Source organism: Chiloscyllium plagiosum, unplaced genomic scaffold (assembly GCF_037043375.1).
Source record: "Chiloscyllium plagiosum isolate Xiang-an unplaced genomic scaffold, Cpla_swu_hap1 HiC_scaffold_8, whole genome shotgun sequence".
Taxonomy (NCBI): Eukaryota; Metazoa; Chordata; class Chondrichthyes; order Orectolobiformes; family Hemiscylliidae; genus Chiloscyllium; species Chiloscyllium plagiosum.
In genome coordinates this window covers 36,959,934-36,974,028 of record NW_028270146.1, presented here as the reverse complement: position 1 = coordinate 36,974,028, position 14,095 = coordinate 36,959,934, and the positions used below count along the sequence as shown (strand labels likewise).

The 14,095-nt window shown below is 41.3% G+C and overlaps 1 long non-coding RNA gene across 1 annotated transcript; it reads left to right on the top strand.

Moving 5' to 3' along the window:
• Positions 1-3,894: 3,894 nt before the first annotated feature.
• Positions 3,895-8,916, top strand: LOC148149378 (uncharacterized). Its single transcript, XR_015757754.1, has 3 exons — positions 3,895-4,247; positions 4,575-4,819; positions 8,585-8,916. It is a non-coding gene; the product is annotated as an uncharacterized LOC148149378 (long non-coding RNA).
• Positions 8,917-14,095: the final 5,179 nt, after the last annotated feature.

Sequence of the window (14,095 nt, the reverse complement as noted above, 5' to 3'; positions counted from 1 at the left end):
GGTAGAAGGTCATTAACATTCTTGCTGCACACCTGGGTGCTCCTCTAGATCATTGACTGATCCAGCTGACATCATTTATCTGGAAGTCTGGAGGGAAGAAGACAGCCTTCTGTCTACCAGTCTATCTACTAGAGCCTCCAAGTCAGCAAATTGGGGTGCCAACTTGCCTCTGTCAGCCACTTCTGGGGCAATTGGTCCCACTCAGCTTCTGTAAATGGCAGAACCTGAGTGACAGCATTTGACCTGGTGCACAGCCTAGCTTTAAATCGACCGTAGTAGGGGGATGCAATCAGTATGTAGTAGGCACTGACACTGGTGGTGAGCACAAAATGGCACCAGAGCAACATTGGCAATATGTGGTGCACACAGCCAACTCACTAGAGCTCAAGAGAGAATCCCTCCATGGAACGCCCTAAAATTGGCACTTAGCTGAGTTTTGGCAGAACTCTGTCCTCTGCCTGTAGGGGAAAGCCATATCAGGCACCGGGTCAGGGGAATACAGATGAAGGTGTGTTTTGGATGGCAGCACTGAGTGGGAAGATCGAACACCGAATTGCTTGTGTTCTTGTGTTGATACCTGCACTTTGAAGGGATAGGTTGCTATCTTGACAGGAGCCATCCACCTCTGATGTCCTGCTTCAGAGGATGCAGTTATACATCTTTCCTCTATCTCTTTCCCCAGTGCAGATACATCCACCTTGGTGATTAAATGGTCATGATGGCCTTCAGTGTCACAAACTAGCGAGTACCTCACAGACTTAGAGAAGCAAATATTTTATGCAGTATTAATGTTGCAAATTTAATGTTGTTGTTGCATTTTTACTGTGTTTAGTATAACATGTATGAGCGAGCCACCATAATGTGGATGTATTCCATAACATGCAGTGCTGTCACATCATTCTGTAGTGACAGGGCCTCAACATGATAAAAGGAGAGTTAAAACCATGCATTCTATTGACTTAATCCAAATACCACTTCTAATGAAGTAATCAAAAGTATTAGTTCAGCCTATTCTGCATTGTGGGGAGCAGGACTATAGCCTTTTTTCCACACCACGGAAAACCAGAGCTTTTCAATTTGCTGACAAAGTTGTATCTGTGTTTAGACAGTGCTGAACATTTAAAAGAAACTTAGGTTTAGACTCAGTGGGTTAACTCGGGTATAATACTGTAGCCCTTGGATTTGATCCTGTGGTGTACTAAATTCAGTGAGGTCTGCAGCTCTGAATTTAGCTCCTGACTCTAGAATTCTCTCAACTTCTTTCCTACTCTTCCCTCCTTTAAGACATTCCACAAAATCTACCTCTTTGCCTGAGCTTCGGTCATCTGCACAGTCTCGTCTATGTGGCTTGGTGTCACATTTTGCTTGATATTGCTACTGTGAGCAGCCTTTTGATAGTTTACGTAGCAGCACAGAAAGTAAGAACTGCACTAGGCATTTGCTTATCCAGCCTCCTCCACCATTCAGTAAGATCATGGCTGATCTGTCTCAACTCCACCTTCTGGAATACAATTCCTATACCATGCAAAGTTCCATCAAACACTATGCAATACTACATCTAAGGTGCTATATAAATACACACTTTTGTTGTTATTATTATAGATTTAACTCATAATTAATGAAAAATTCAGCCACAGTTTCCTGCTGTGATTAAAGGGTGTTAGAGTCATACAGCATGGAAACAGACCCTTCGGTCCTACTAGTCCATGCCAACCATGTTCCGAACTGAAACTAGTCCCACCTGCCTGAGTTTGGTCCATATCCCTCCAAACCTACTCATGTACTGATCCAAATGTCTTTTAAACGTAATTGTACTTGCTTCCGCCACTTCCTCTGGCAGTTCTTTCCAAATGTTAACCACACTCTGTGTAAAAATGTTGCCCCTCACATCCTTTTTAAATCTTTCTTGTCTCACCTTTAAAAAATGCCCCCTATTCTTCACCTCAGGGAAAAGACTTTGCTATTCACCTTATCTATTCCCCTCAAGATTTTGTAAACCTCTATAAGGTAACCCCTCAAGCTCCTCCGCTCGAATGAACAAAGTGCCAGCCTATCCAGCCTATTTTTAAAACTCAAACCTTCCATTTCCCACATCCTGCTGGTAATTTTTTTCTGAGCCCTCTCCAACTTAATAAAATCCTTCCTGTTATACCCATGTAGGTGTTGGACAGTTACAGCAGGAGGATAAGCTCTGATATAGTGGTGCTGGCCTGAACTGCTGTGCTCTTCCAGCACCACTAATCCAGAATCTGGTTTCCAGCATCTGCAGTCATTGTTTTTACCTAAGCTCTGATATACTCTTGTCCTAATGACCTTACATTGGAAGAAGCGTTAAAGGCTGAGGTAGTGAATACCTGTGAAACAATTTTCCAGTCTGAGTCTGCACTTTCGACAAAGGAAGGGAAATTTGCGAAAAAAGACAAATCTTAGCACTGTATTCCAGCACAATGACTTCTTTGATAAGCTTATGAGTACTTTATTTTCTGAACATAAAGGACCTTCAATACTTTATCTGATCAAGATTTATCTCTCTCACTTGCCTCCAGCATTTTGCTGGATGCCAGTTTAGATCATGTTACCAATAAAAGTAAACATGCTTTTTGATAGTGAGACTTCTTTCACTCTGTGGCTAGATTAGTACATGTCTTGATACAGACATTACAGTTAACATAAGATGATCAAGTTGCATCAGCAATAAGATCATTATTTTCAGTGCACAATTCAGAAAGACCATTCCCTGCACTTAGCCCTCTCCACAAAGTGTTGACTCTTCCTGGGAAACAGTTTCACAGACACTGGCACCTTTTAGTCACTTATTTACATGGCTGTTATCTGCTTGTGCTTCTGGGCTGTCACTTTTTGCATTGCAGTTTTATTTTAAATTGACTCGTTTTCTTTCATTACAAACTGTGACTAAAATTTAAGGCAGATGGTTTTTGGTAAATTTAATGTGACACATGACAATTTTCAAAACTTGTGGTGCTAAAAAGAAGTGATGCAATATTAATCCTTTCCCCATAAGTATCCATTTACCACAATGTACTTCCTGAATTGTGAGATGTGCCTCCGCTATCACCGTATCTAATGACCAAAAGCGTTGAAAATCAATTCACGTTTAGTCATTTCTCATGAATACATTTATTTACAAAGCATATGGTATTCCTATAAAACTTCCTCCCTCTGGCACTTTTAACGCATGACTGGATACAGTTGTTTTGTCCCATCTGCTGAGGAAAGCCTGCCCAGTGGCTAGCTAGAGAGAGGCTGGTGAGTGACACAGTTAAAGAGTTGTAGGCACAGGAAGCTGGGTGTGGAGGAGTGGGAATATCTTAGAGCCTTCAGTGTTCAATAAACCTGCGCTGTGCATGAACTGTGCCCTTCAGTTTAAAAATGTAAGGGGATACTGTCCTCCCACAGGGAGCGAGGCAACACTGTTAGTGGTGACTGTTTAGCACAGTGAAGGTAACCTGTAGTGATAGCTTCTGTGTGACATCATTCAGATTGTTGAAAGATAATATTTTTCTGTAGAAATAAAAGATCATGTTTTCATACTTGCCAGAAAATAAATTGAAGCGTTTTGCCTGGTATACCTATGTTTTGTGCTGCTGATCCTTCTTTGTCATTTTGATTTAATTTGAAAACAATTGACCTTGCTTTTGTTATTGCTAATGAAGAGGACAGACAGTTGACGGCTTGTCAATTGTTGCTTCCAGACTTGAGAACATTCTAGGGATGTGTGGGCGTGGCCATTGTCTTTGTTGTTTTTGGGAGAGTGCCTTCAAATCATAAATGCAACCTCACATTCTCTCATTCAGGGGCCTCTGGATTAACTTCACAAGTTGCAGCCCCACTGGACGGAGAATATTTCTCTGCCGAGAGATCGCCATAGTCCAATTATGGAAACTTTCCCTCAGCCGCCTGCTGAAATTCATCCTCCCTCATCACCTCTGATCAAACCAAACCTGTTGGATGGGGACCCCAGTATTTTGTAACAAATATTTTGCAGTTTGCAAGAATGATATTTCCTGATGAATCTTTGGACTGTTTTCTTTTCCTTGCTGCAGTGAAGTGGTTGGGAAGGAACATCAACCACTCTGAAACCATGACATCAACTCGTCTTTTTGCCCTACTTACCCAGGGGTGGAGCCCCAGCAGGATTCTTTGAGGGGGCTATATAAATGCAAGTTGTTGTTTCATTATTGCTGAAGAGGTGTGAGAAGAAGTAGCATCAGAGATCAATGGCAGAGGTATGGAACATCATGCAGAGCAAAGTTTTCACAAACTAACTTGAGTTGCCAAGGTTATATGACTTTAATTTTCAAATGACATATTCTACTAATTGCATTACCAGCTTTATCGACTATCATATACTGCTGTCCTCACTAACTGACAATAATTATCAAACAGTACTCCAACTTCCAACTCTTTGTGTTTTATCTCCGCTCCCATATGTAACACTGTTGTGAGCCTTGCATCCACAACTCACAGCTCATTTGTGCTCAACCATGGCAGTCATGTCACCCAAACATATTCCAGGACACTCACTGACATACTTCATTTCCTCTTTCTTGCAGATGAAGGCAGCACAGTTTCTGCATCCTTGCTAGCAGAACAGACTGCTATAGTCCAGACTGAAACGGTGCTTTCTGAAGTCAGCCTGTCTAAACTGAACACTGCTCAAGGCTATCCTCCCAGGCCTTGTACACTCTCTTCAATTGAAGATCAGCAGCTTTTCACAACGTGACAGGCACTGGGGAAGCACAGAAACACCAAGATAAATAGTGGGACACAGAAGACAGGCGTTGAGAGAAGTGCAAGGGTGATTAGTTTAATTTTGTAAGCACTACATACTGAGCAAATTTATAAAATTGGTTTGGTATATATATGTTCCGGTAGCTTTTAGTTTTGTGATGTTGAAAAGAGGACAATGTAGTGTTTAATGATTAAGGAAAAGAACTGTGAAATTATTGGTGCATGGGTAAGGTGATTACTCTTAGGTATCATCTGATCACAAGGAGCAGGGTAGACACCGGCTTCCTACATTGTAGCATCTTGTTCTTCTTATAGTTCCTCTACCTGCAATTATACTTCCTCCTCCTGCTTCATCACTTTCTCCTCCTGTTCCTTGTTCTCATGCTCCACAGCTTCCTTACATCCTTGCTGTAGCCTGATAGGTGGTGGTGTAGACTGTTCCCTTACAATGAGCACATCATGCAATGGTGGTGAGTGTGGCCAGAGTGGGAGCAGAGTGAGCATGGACCAAGTCCCAAAAGCGAGTCACAGCCGCATCCCAGAGTGGGGAGCAGAGCGAGCGCAGGCTGAGTCCTGGCCTGGGAGATGAGTCCTGGACAGTGGCCAGCAAGTGGAGGCAGTGGATTCAGTGAAAAAGGACTATAATTTGAGTATTTTAAAGATACTTTTTATTCTCATTCTGGACTTTTAGAACTCTGTATTCCCATGTTCATCTATTCTTTTTTACTATTTAAATTCTGTAATAACACTTGAAGTATCTGTATCTAGGTACCCTGTACTTAAGATGGTGCCCAGAGGTGACATTATAAACTTTTCACTGTTCTCATTTGAGTGCATGTGACAATAAAGGCTATTCTATTCTAAGTAACATGCTAATACCAATCTTGATACTCACTCATGCCTATGCTGAGCACTCCAAATTGTGGAATTGGTGTTGCTTGTGGCAGTATGTTTCTCGTTTATGCCTGCAAGGCATACCTTGATGAGGAAGACCCTTTCGTTTTGCCTGAAATATAGATTGAAATGAAGACTGATGCTGAGTGAAGGAGATATGACTAAAATTTTGCCTGCACATCCACTAATATCAGTTATTGTATCCGTTGCTGCTGATGCGGTCTCCTCTACATTGGGGAGACTGGGCCCTCCTAGCAGAGCGCTTTAGGGAACGTCTCCGGGACACCCGCACCAATCAACCACATCGCCCCGTGGCCCAACATTTCAACTCCCCCTCCCACTCTGCCGAGGACATGGAGGTCCTGGGTCTCCTTCACTGCCACTCCCTCACCACCAGACGCCTGGAGGAAGAGCGCCTTATCTTCCGCCACGGAACACTTCTTATAGTTCCTCTACCTGCAATTATACTTCCTCCTCCTGCTTCATCACTTTCTCCTCCTGTTAGATAGGGTTGACAGTGTGAACCTTTTCCCGCGTATGGAGTCGGGTATTACAAGGGGGCATAGCTTTAAATTAAGGGGGGGTAGATATAGGACTGAAGTTAGGGGTAGGTTCTTCACTCAGCGAGTCGTAAGTTCATGGAATGCCCTGCCAGTAGCAGTGGTGGACTCTCCCTCTTTATGGGCATTTAAGCAGGCATTGGATAGGTATATGGAGGATAGTGGGTTAGTGTAGGTTAGGTGGGCTTGGATCGGCGCAACATCGAGGGCCAAAGGGCCTGTACTGCGCTGTATTCTTCTATGTTCTATGTTCTATAACCCCAGGGCATCAATGTGGACTTCAACAGTTTCCTCATTTCCCCTTCCCCCACCTCACCCTACATCCAAACTTCCAGCTCAGCACTGTCCCCATGACTTGTCCGGACTTGTCCTACCTGCCTATCTTCTTTTCCACCTATCCACTCCACCCTCTCCTCCCTGACCTATCACCTTCATCCTCTCCCCCACTCACCTATTGTACTCTATGCTACTTTCTCCCCACCCCCACCCCCCTCTAGCTTTTCTCTTCATGCTTCAGGCTCTCTGCCTTTATTCCTGATGAAGGGCCTTTGCCCGAAAAGTCGATTTTACTGCTCCTCGGATGCTGCCTGAACTGCTATGCTCTTCCAGCACCACTAATCCAGAATCTGGTTTCCAGCATCTGTAGTCATTGTTTTTACCTACAGCCAAAGTAGGACATGTTCACCTGAATTATGCGCTGCCCATTGTCACATACCAACTGTGCTTTGAAGAAATTGAATTGCATTTGGTTCATGAAAATAGCTGAGTTCACATGAGCCAGATGCAAGGCAAATGTCCTGTGAGTATCCCATGACAAAGCCTGCAACCTGTGGAAATGCTCATGCTCACTCTCTCTGCCTGTCTCTGGCCAGCGGAATGCAAGAGAAGTGGTGGCGGTGTCCTGGTAATATCGCTGGATGAGTAACTCAGAACCTAGGCTACAATGGTTTGGGAGTAGCAGATGGTGAAATTTGAATTCAATAAAAATCTGGAATGAAAAAAGCTAGTTTAGTGGTCACCTTGTCGCCGCTATCAATTGTTATGAAAACCCATCTGGTTCACTAAAGTCCTTTAGGAAAGGAAATCTGCTATTTTTACCCAGTCTGGGCTACATGTGACTCCAGATCCACTGAAATGTGATTAATTTAGAAATGACTTAAGCTAGTCTTTCACAGGGAGGGCAATAAATGAAGACATAGCCTGTGAGATAAAATATCCTGTAAATGAGGAGCTTTAGTGAGAGCCTCAGTGACTTCTTTTATGGTAACAGTTGGCAGATTGCCGTCTCTTTTATGAAATAAAATAATTTCATGCATTGGACCTTATGGAAGCTGAAGTAAAAGAACTTGATGTGAAAATCCTTGTTGGACATCGTTTTCTGCTGAGATCCCTTCTCGCAAATCTCTTTGATCTTCTAGCAACCTGTTCTACCCTGTTTGCCCTCAAATCATTCTCCATTTTTTGCAATTTTCAAAGGAAGCCCAATCATGTATGGAACAACTTGCTTCAGCACAGGATTTTAAAAGTAATTGAAGAGAAATTATAGCATGTATTTAAACTTTAGCAAAGTTTAAGAAAGCTCTAAAACCATGTAAAACTGCACCAGCTGCCAGAAGAAATAACATAGCAATTAATCTGCAAGTAACTTATGATCTCTTTAAATAATTTTGGAGATGAGAGTTCTTTCATTCCATTTAATGCAGTGTTTATAAAGCCTTAGTGCCTAATTTTGCTTATGATTTTGGGTGGGATTGCAAAGGCGAATCCAAGCTCTGGTCTTTAAGATATCATGGATATTTAGGGATAGGTTAAAAAATGCTGGCCTTGCCAGAGTCAATAATTTAAAATAAAATGAATCTAAAGGGATTAATTTTTCTTTCTATTTTACGTACAGAACATAATCTTATTCTGTAGCAAGTGCTTGAAATCAGGTTAAAGGACAGAATTGCAGTCTGGCAAACTAATGTGCAAACCACCCACCTTGTGGTATTGAACACAGGGACACAATGTGCGTCTGTTAGATTCTCCATTTAGTAATACTATTTTCAAAAAATTCAATCCTTGTTCTCCCTACTGTTTATACAAAGAAAGAAATATCATTCCGATTGCAATCTACCATCATGCTGGATAATGTCAAACCTATTGCTAATTGTATTAAGCTGTTATTATAATTGCTTGCCTCTGTTGCTTCCATTGTAAGACAATGCCCCTTTAAGCAACAGATCAGAAGAAAATATAAACTGTCTTTGCTGCAGTCTTTCATTTGCTTTTTTTTAATCATTCATCAACCCTATATTTTTTCATTTTTTTAATCATTGCTGAAATCGTACTCTCTTAATGTAAGAATGTTTCTGATTTATTTTTCTTTCTTCTGGCAGAAACCCGTAAGGGCTCAATGTCCTGAGCAGAGCTCCAGACATCTGTGTAAACACAGTGTGCTCCAATGTAATGGAGCTATTGACTGTCGACAACATTTGAGAGATGAATTGCACGTCATTGGGCAGAAAGTCTGTTTTGTTGCAAATGTCTTCATAAAACTAAGTTATTTTAACTCTCTTTATTAATGTAGGTTAACAATACAATAACAGTGATAGTTTTTGACTGTTGTTTGCACAATACAGTAATTTATTGATACGGTCAGTGGGTTTAAATTAAGTGCAGCACTTGCTTTTCTCATTAACCTGGTCACAAATCTCCCGCACCAACTCAACACAAAATAAACCAAAGCTAAAGAAGCATTACAATGTTTTTAAAAGATCATTATATTGTTACTGTGACAGATAACTTATTCACACTGAACTAGGTCTTTTCTTTCAACTTCTCCCCATTTTGAATTGGCTAAATGTTTCCTCATCTAATCATGAATGCTTTTCCAGTTTACTTGTTCTTTTCAATTTTCTCTGATTTTTATCCTGTTGGACTGACTTCTGTTGAATTGTGGTTCCATTTTTGGGCTGTTGCTTTAGTTATGTGACTATTTTTCACATGTAAGCCGAGATGAAGTGCATTGGCAGCTTGTTTGACCAAGGTGAGAGTCAGAGCCAAATCAGATACTGTTCTTGTACCAGTTAAAGAGACACTGCCCCTCCTGGCTGATCAAAGAAGTGACTCCTTACAGTAAGAAACTCGCCGAACTAACATGTCCCAACATTGAGATGTGCTATCAGTTTCCTTCTGATTGTTTTGCAAACAATGCTATGTTTGAATAGTTCAGTTCTTTACGCAACCTACTTGCATCCAGTTAGACTTTTCAAATAGTGCAATGTTCTCAGTCTGGAGGTTGAAAGGACACCTGTGGTAATTTTATCAGTGCAGCAACCTCATGATTCGGCTGTAACAGCATTTGCGGTCTGAACAGACACAAATGAGAAGTGGCTGTAGGCTATCAAGCATTCAGCTCCAAGTTTTCAAGCATTCATTGCTCATCCTCACAGCGTGGCTGCTCTTGTTGCTATTTATTGATGCCCACACGCATCTTTCTTCCCTGTATTTTCAGAGATAGACTCATAGACTCATAGAAATGTACAGCATGGAAACAGACCCTTCATTCTAACTCGTCCATGCTGACCAGATATCCTAATCTAATCTAGTCCCATTTGCTAGCACTTGACCCATCTCACTCCAGACTCTTCCTATTCATTTACCCATCCAGCAGCCTTTTAAATGCTGTAATGGTGCTAGCCTCCACCACTTCCTCTGACAGCTTATTCTATACACACACCACCCTCTGCATGAAAAAGCTGCCCCTTAGGTCCCTGTTATATCTTTCCCCTCTCACCTTAAACTTATGCCCTCTAGTTCTGGACTCACCCACACCAGGGAAAATACCTTGTCTATTTACCCTATTCGTACCCCTCATGATTTTGTAAACCTCTATAAGGTCACCCCTCAGCCTCTGATGCTCCAGGGAAAACAGCCCCAGCCTAATTGCTCAAAACTTTTCCCAAGACAGAGCAGTGGTCTGAGTGCCCAGGGTCTCAGTCCCACACCATACAGGACATTCACTTCCAAGGCAATGGATCTAATGTGAGAGTCAATTAAACGGAAAGAAATGAAAATCAAAACTGAATCAACTCATTACAGACTCAAGGGACGAGCTAGAAATGTTGGCATAGCCAGTGCTTCCCACATTTTAAAATCCAATTTTTTAAGAAAAAGTGCTGTGGTACTCATAGGTCACAGAAACTCTTGATTGTTTGAGCAAGTATTCTCCAGCTTCACAGAATCTCTTGACAAATGGTGTTTGATGTCTTTTACAGTTCCACTTTCAACAGTTAATAGCAGCTGTAAGCATTGCTCTAAGAGGAGAGAGCTCCCAACTTGTCATCATCTATGGTGCCCGAATATATTTAAGGATATGATCAGTCTAAATCTGATTGTGGATGGGTATTGTTGGAAGAGTGAAGCAGGGTCATTAATATAGAGAAATAGAATTATCAACTAATGCTTTTGAACAATTGTATCTATATCCTAATATGCCTCCACTTTGGATACTGCTTGAGCCTGAACTAAGATGACCAAAGATTGGCATAAATTGGCATTCAGGCCTTTCCTGAAGAATTGGTGTGACCTGTTGACACAAATTTTGCCTCAACAGAGAGCTTATCTAACAGGAAATAACAATTGCGAGTTACTGGCCAGCTTATTTCAGGAATTCCTGTTGTGAGGATGTTGGGGGGAGGGGTATGGCAGAGCAGACTGTGGGGAGGGAGGAGGGGGCAATTGGCTTTGGGAGGGTAGGATCAGTTGCGGATGTGTGATCACGATGGAATCAAGCCAATAACTCCACCTGGCTCCAAGAGAAGCATTTGTAAAATTAAAATATTCCCCTGTTGACCTTTCTTGAAGGCTCCTGAGCTGGGGCCAAGCTTGGGTCCTCATCAGGAACTAATTTTGACAAGGAGTCCTCATTAGCATATTCCATTTAGCAGTGGGCCCAATGCCTGCTCTCATCAGGTGCAGGCTGAACCACAGCTAAATGGGCACAATGCAAAGTAATTTCTACTCCTGTATTTACTTTTCATGTAAATCTTCTAGCTTTTGAGTTCTGAAATGTTAGTGAAGATAAATCTTTCCCTTTCCAAAAAAAAATTCAGATTGCCAAAGTAAAAGCAAATATGAGCTAAAAGTACAATTGGCAAATTGTCCAGCTGCCTGATGCTGTTGGAATGAAGAACACATGTAACAGATGTAGTTCATTACTGGCTTACAGATATGCTGCACTGTAGAAATTCAGATGTGACCCAGCTCCGATTAGACACTTAAACCAAAATATTAGGCATCACTGCTAAGAAATGCAGTAAACAGAACTGGAAACACCCTTTTTCTCAGTGGACCAAGACTATTCTCAGGAGAATGCCCACAGATTGAGTTACATTCTCATTGCATTACTGTCTTGATCTCTTCAAGAATACTTGGACCCTGTTGCTGTTTTCTTACGAAAGCCAGCTTCATTCCCAGCGGTGCTGATCTGAGGGTGATTGACTCGTTTTGATTTGATTCCAATACTTCAGTCCTGCCTGTAGAGTTGGGATGGGATCACGGGAAATAGGAGCGAGCATTTTTATGTGATTACATAACAAACAACGCTTTTCAGGTGACATTTCCTCTTTGCTTTCACACTGTGATGGAGTGCTGCTGAGATTGTCCCTTGTATAGACTGCGCAGTTAGAATATTGCCCGATATTCTGCATTGTTTTCTGAACTCTCAATCAGCCTGCTTTCTGGAATGCTACAATGTGTCAGTGACAACATATATCTTAAAGTATGCAGATTAATTGTAAAGGACAGAAGGTGCAAATTCACCTTCACTGCAGCTTTACTTTGATATCTTTCAGAAGTTTTTCCATAAATACTAGACAGCAGTGGATTAATACAGAGAATGTTTAACAAGCTCAAAGAGGGAAAAGTGAATATTTCATAAATATTTGCAATATTTCCAAATGAAGTTTAATCAGGAGTTTTCATTTTGAGCATAGGTCATCTATTCAAGCCGGCTAACACATTGCTTGCCGGTTAATATTGATCTTCACTTGATATAAAATCCTTCCAATCATAATATGAGATTGATTAAAGTTATTATTGATGTTAAATTACCATACTGATAAGTCAAACAAGCCATTGAAGTGAAAACATTATACGATTTCAAGAAGGAGTAGGATATAGCAATTGGGACTAAAGGGATTAAAGGATATGGGGGAAAGGCAGGAGGAAGCTATTGAGGTGGATGATCATCCATGATCATAATGAATGGTGGAGCAGGTTGGAAGGGTAAATCATATTCAGGTCAGCGGAAGACAGTGAGACTGCAGGAAAAGCACAGATGGAGGTTTTACAAACCACCCCGCCTCATTCCTCAAAAGCAACTGCAGGAGAGTACAAAGTATTTTCCATTAAAAGTTTTGGAAATTATAACTTGTTTTTAATTCTACTCCACTCTTCTTCTCTACATTTCTATATGCATAATGCTTAGAGATATGTATGAGTTCATCCTTATTTTTATCATGAGAAATAGATTAACATTTGAAACTTGTTGATAAAGGAGGAGATGGTATTATGGGATTGTTATTAGACTAGTAGTGTAGTGTGTCAGGCTCCAAAGTCAGGGACAGATTCAAATCCCACTTGGTAGTGAAATTTGTATTCAATAAAAAAACTGGAATGAAAAAGTTAGCCCAATGGCAACCATTGTTCATTATTGGAGTGTAATGTAATCAAAAATCTAAGGAAACTGCTGTCCTTACCTAGCCTGGACTATCTGTGACTCCAGACATACAGCAATATGGCTGACTCCTAACTGCTCCCTGAAATGACCTGGAGAACTATTCAGTTCAGGGATGACAAATGCCAGTCTTGTCTGTGAAGTCCACATCCTGTACAAGAATTAAAAACAAGTTATAATTTCCAAAACTTTTAAATGGAAAGTACTTTATACTCTCCTGCAGTTGTGTTTGAGGAGTGAGGCAGGGATGGTCTGTAAAATTCCATCAGTGCTTTTCCTGCAGTCTCACTGTCTTCTGCTGACCTGAATATGATTTACCCGGTGGTGGGTGAGGCCTTGGGTAGTCTGCCTACACATGCATTCTTTAATGGTTTTTAATAGTTATTTCCCACCCTGCTAAAATGATCCAGTGAGCAGGAGAAGGTTACCATGGACTGCCAACTTTCCAGATTGGACTGGAGTCTCCAGACATTGAAGATCAGCATTAAACGCACTGTTGAAGAAAAATCATCCAGATATGCATTTTTAAAAAATTTTTGTAATTTTCTGTGAACGGTTGTCTTTACCAGACATTAAAGTGTTGAAAATTGGAAAGAAAAGGCTTTTTGGCTGGCAGACAAGTAACATTCAATTGGGCAATGAGTCATTTTGCTTTCCTGTTGGCTTAGGAAAGTAGTGCATTGTGAGGTTGGATGTGTTGGTTGACTAATGGCTGGAGCATGGGGCAAATCATGTGATGAGACCTCCAGGAATATACGTAATCACAGCTGGCAACACTGGGACTGGTGAAAATCCAGCTGGGAAGCCTGCTTGGGCCTAGGAGTAAAGTAGGGCCCTAGTTGGGGTCAGTGCCACATTCACATTCTCTGTTCTAATAGTCTGCCCCTCCATGGTCTGGTGCGCTCCCAGATTCACTTTATGACTTTGACTTTAGACTGGAGAAACTCATGAATAATCTTGGAGAGAGAAACAGAGTTAATATTAGCAAGTTTTGAGAAGATTTGTAGCTCAGGTTGAGGTTTTGGATGAATGATTTGGAGATGCCAGTGTTGGACTGGGGTGTACAAAGTTAAAAATCACACAACACCAGGTTATAGTCCAACAGATTTAATTGGAAGCACACTAGCTTTCGGAACGACGCTCCTTCATCAGGTGATTGTGGAGGGCT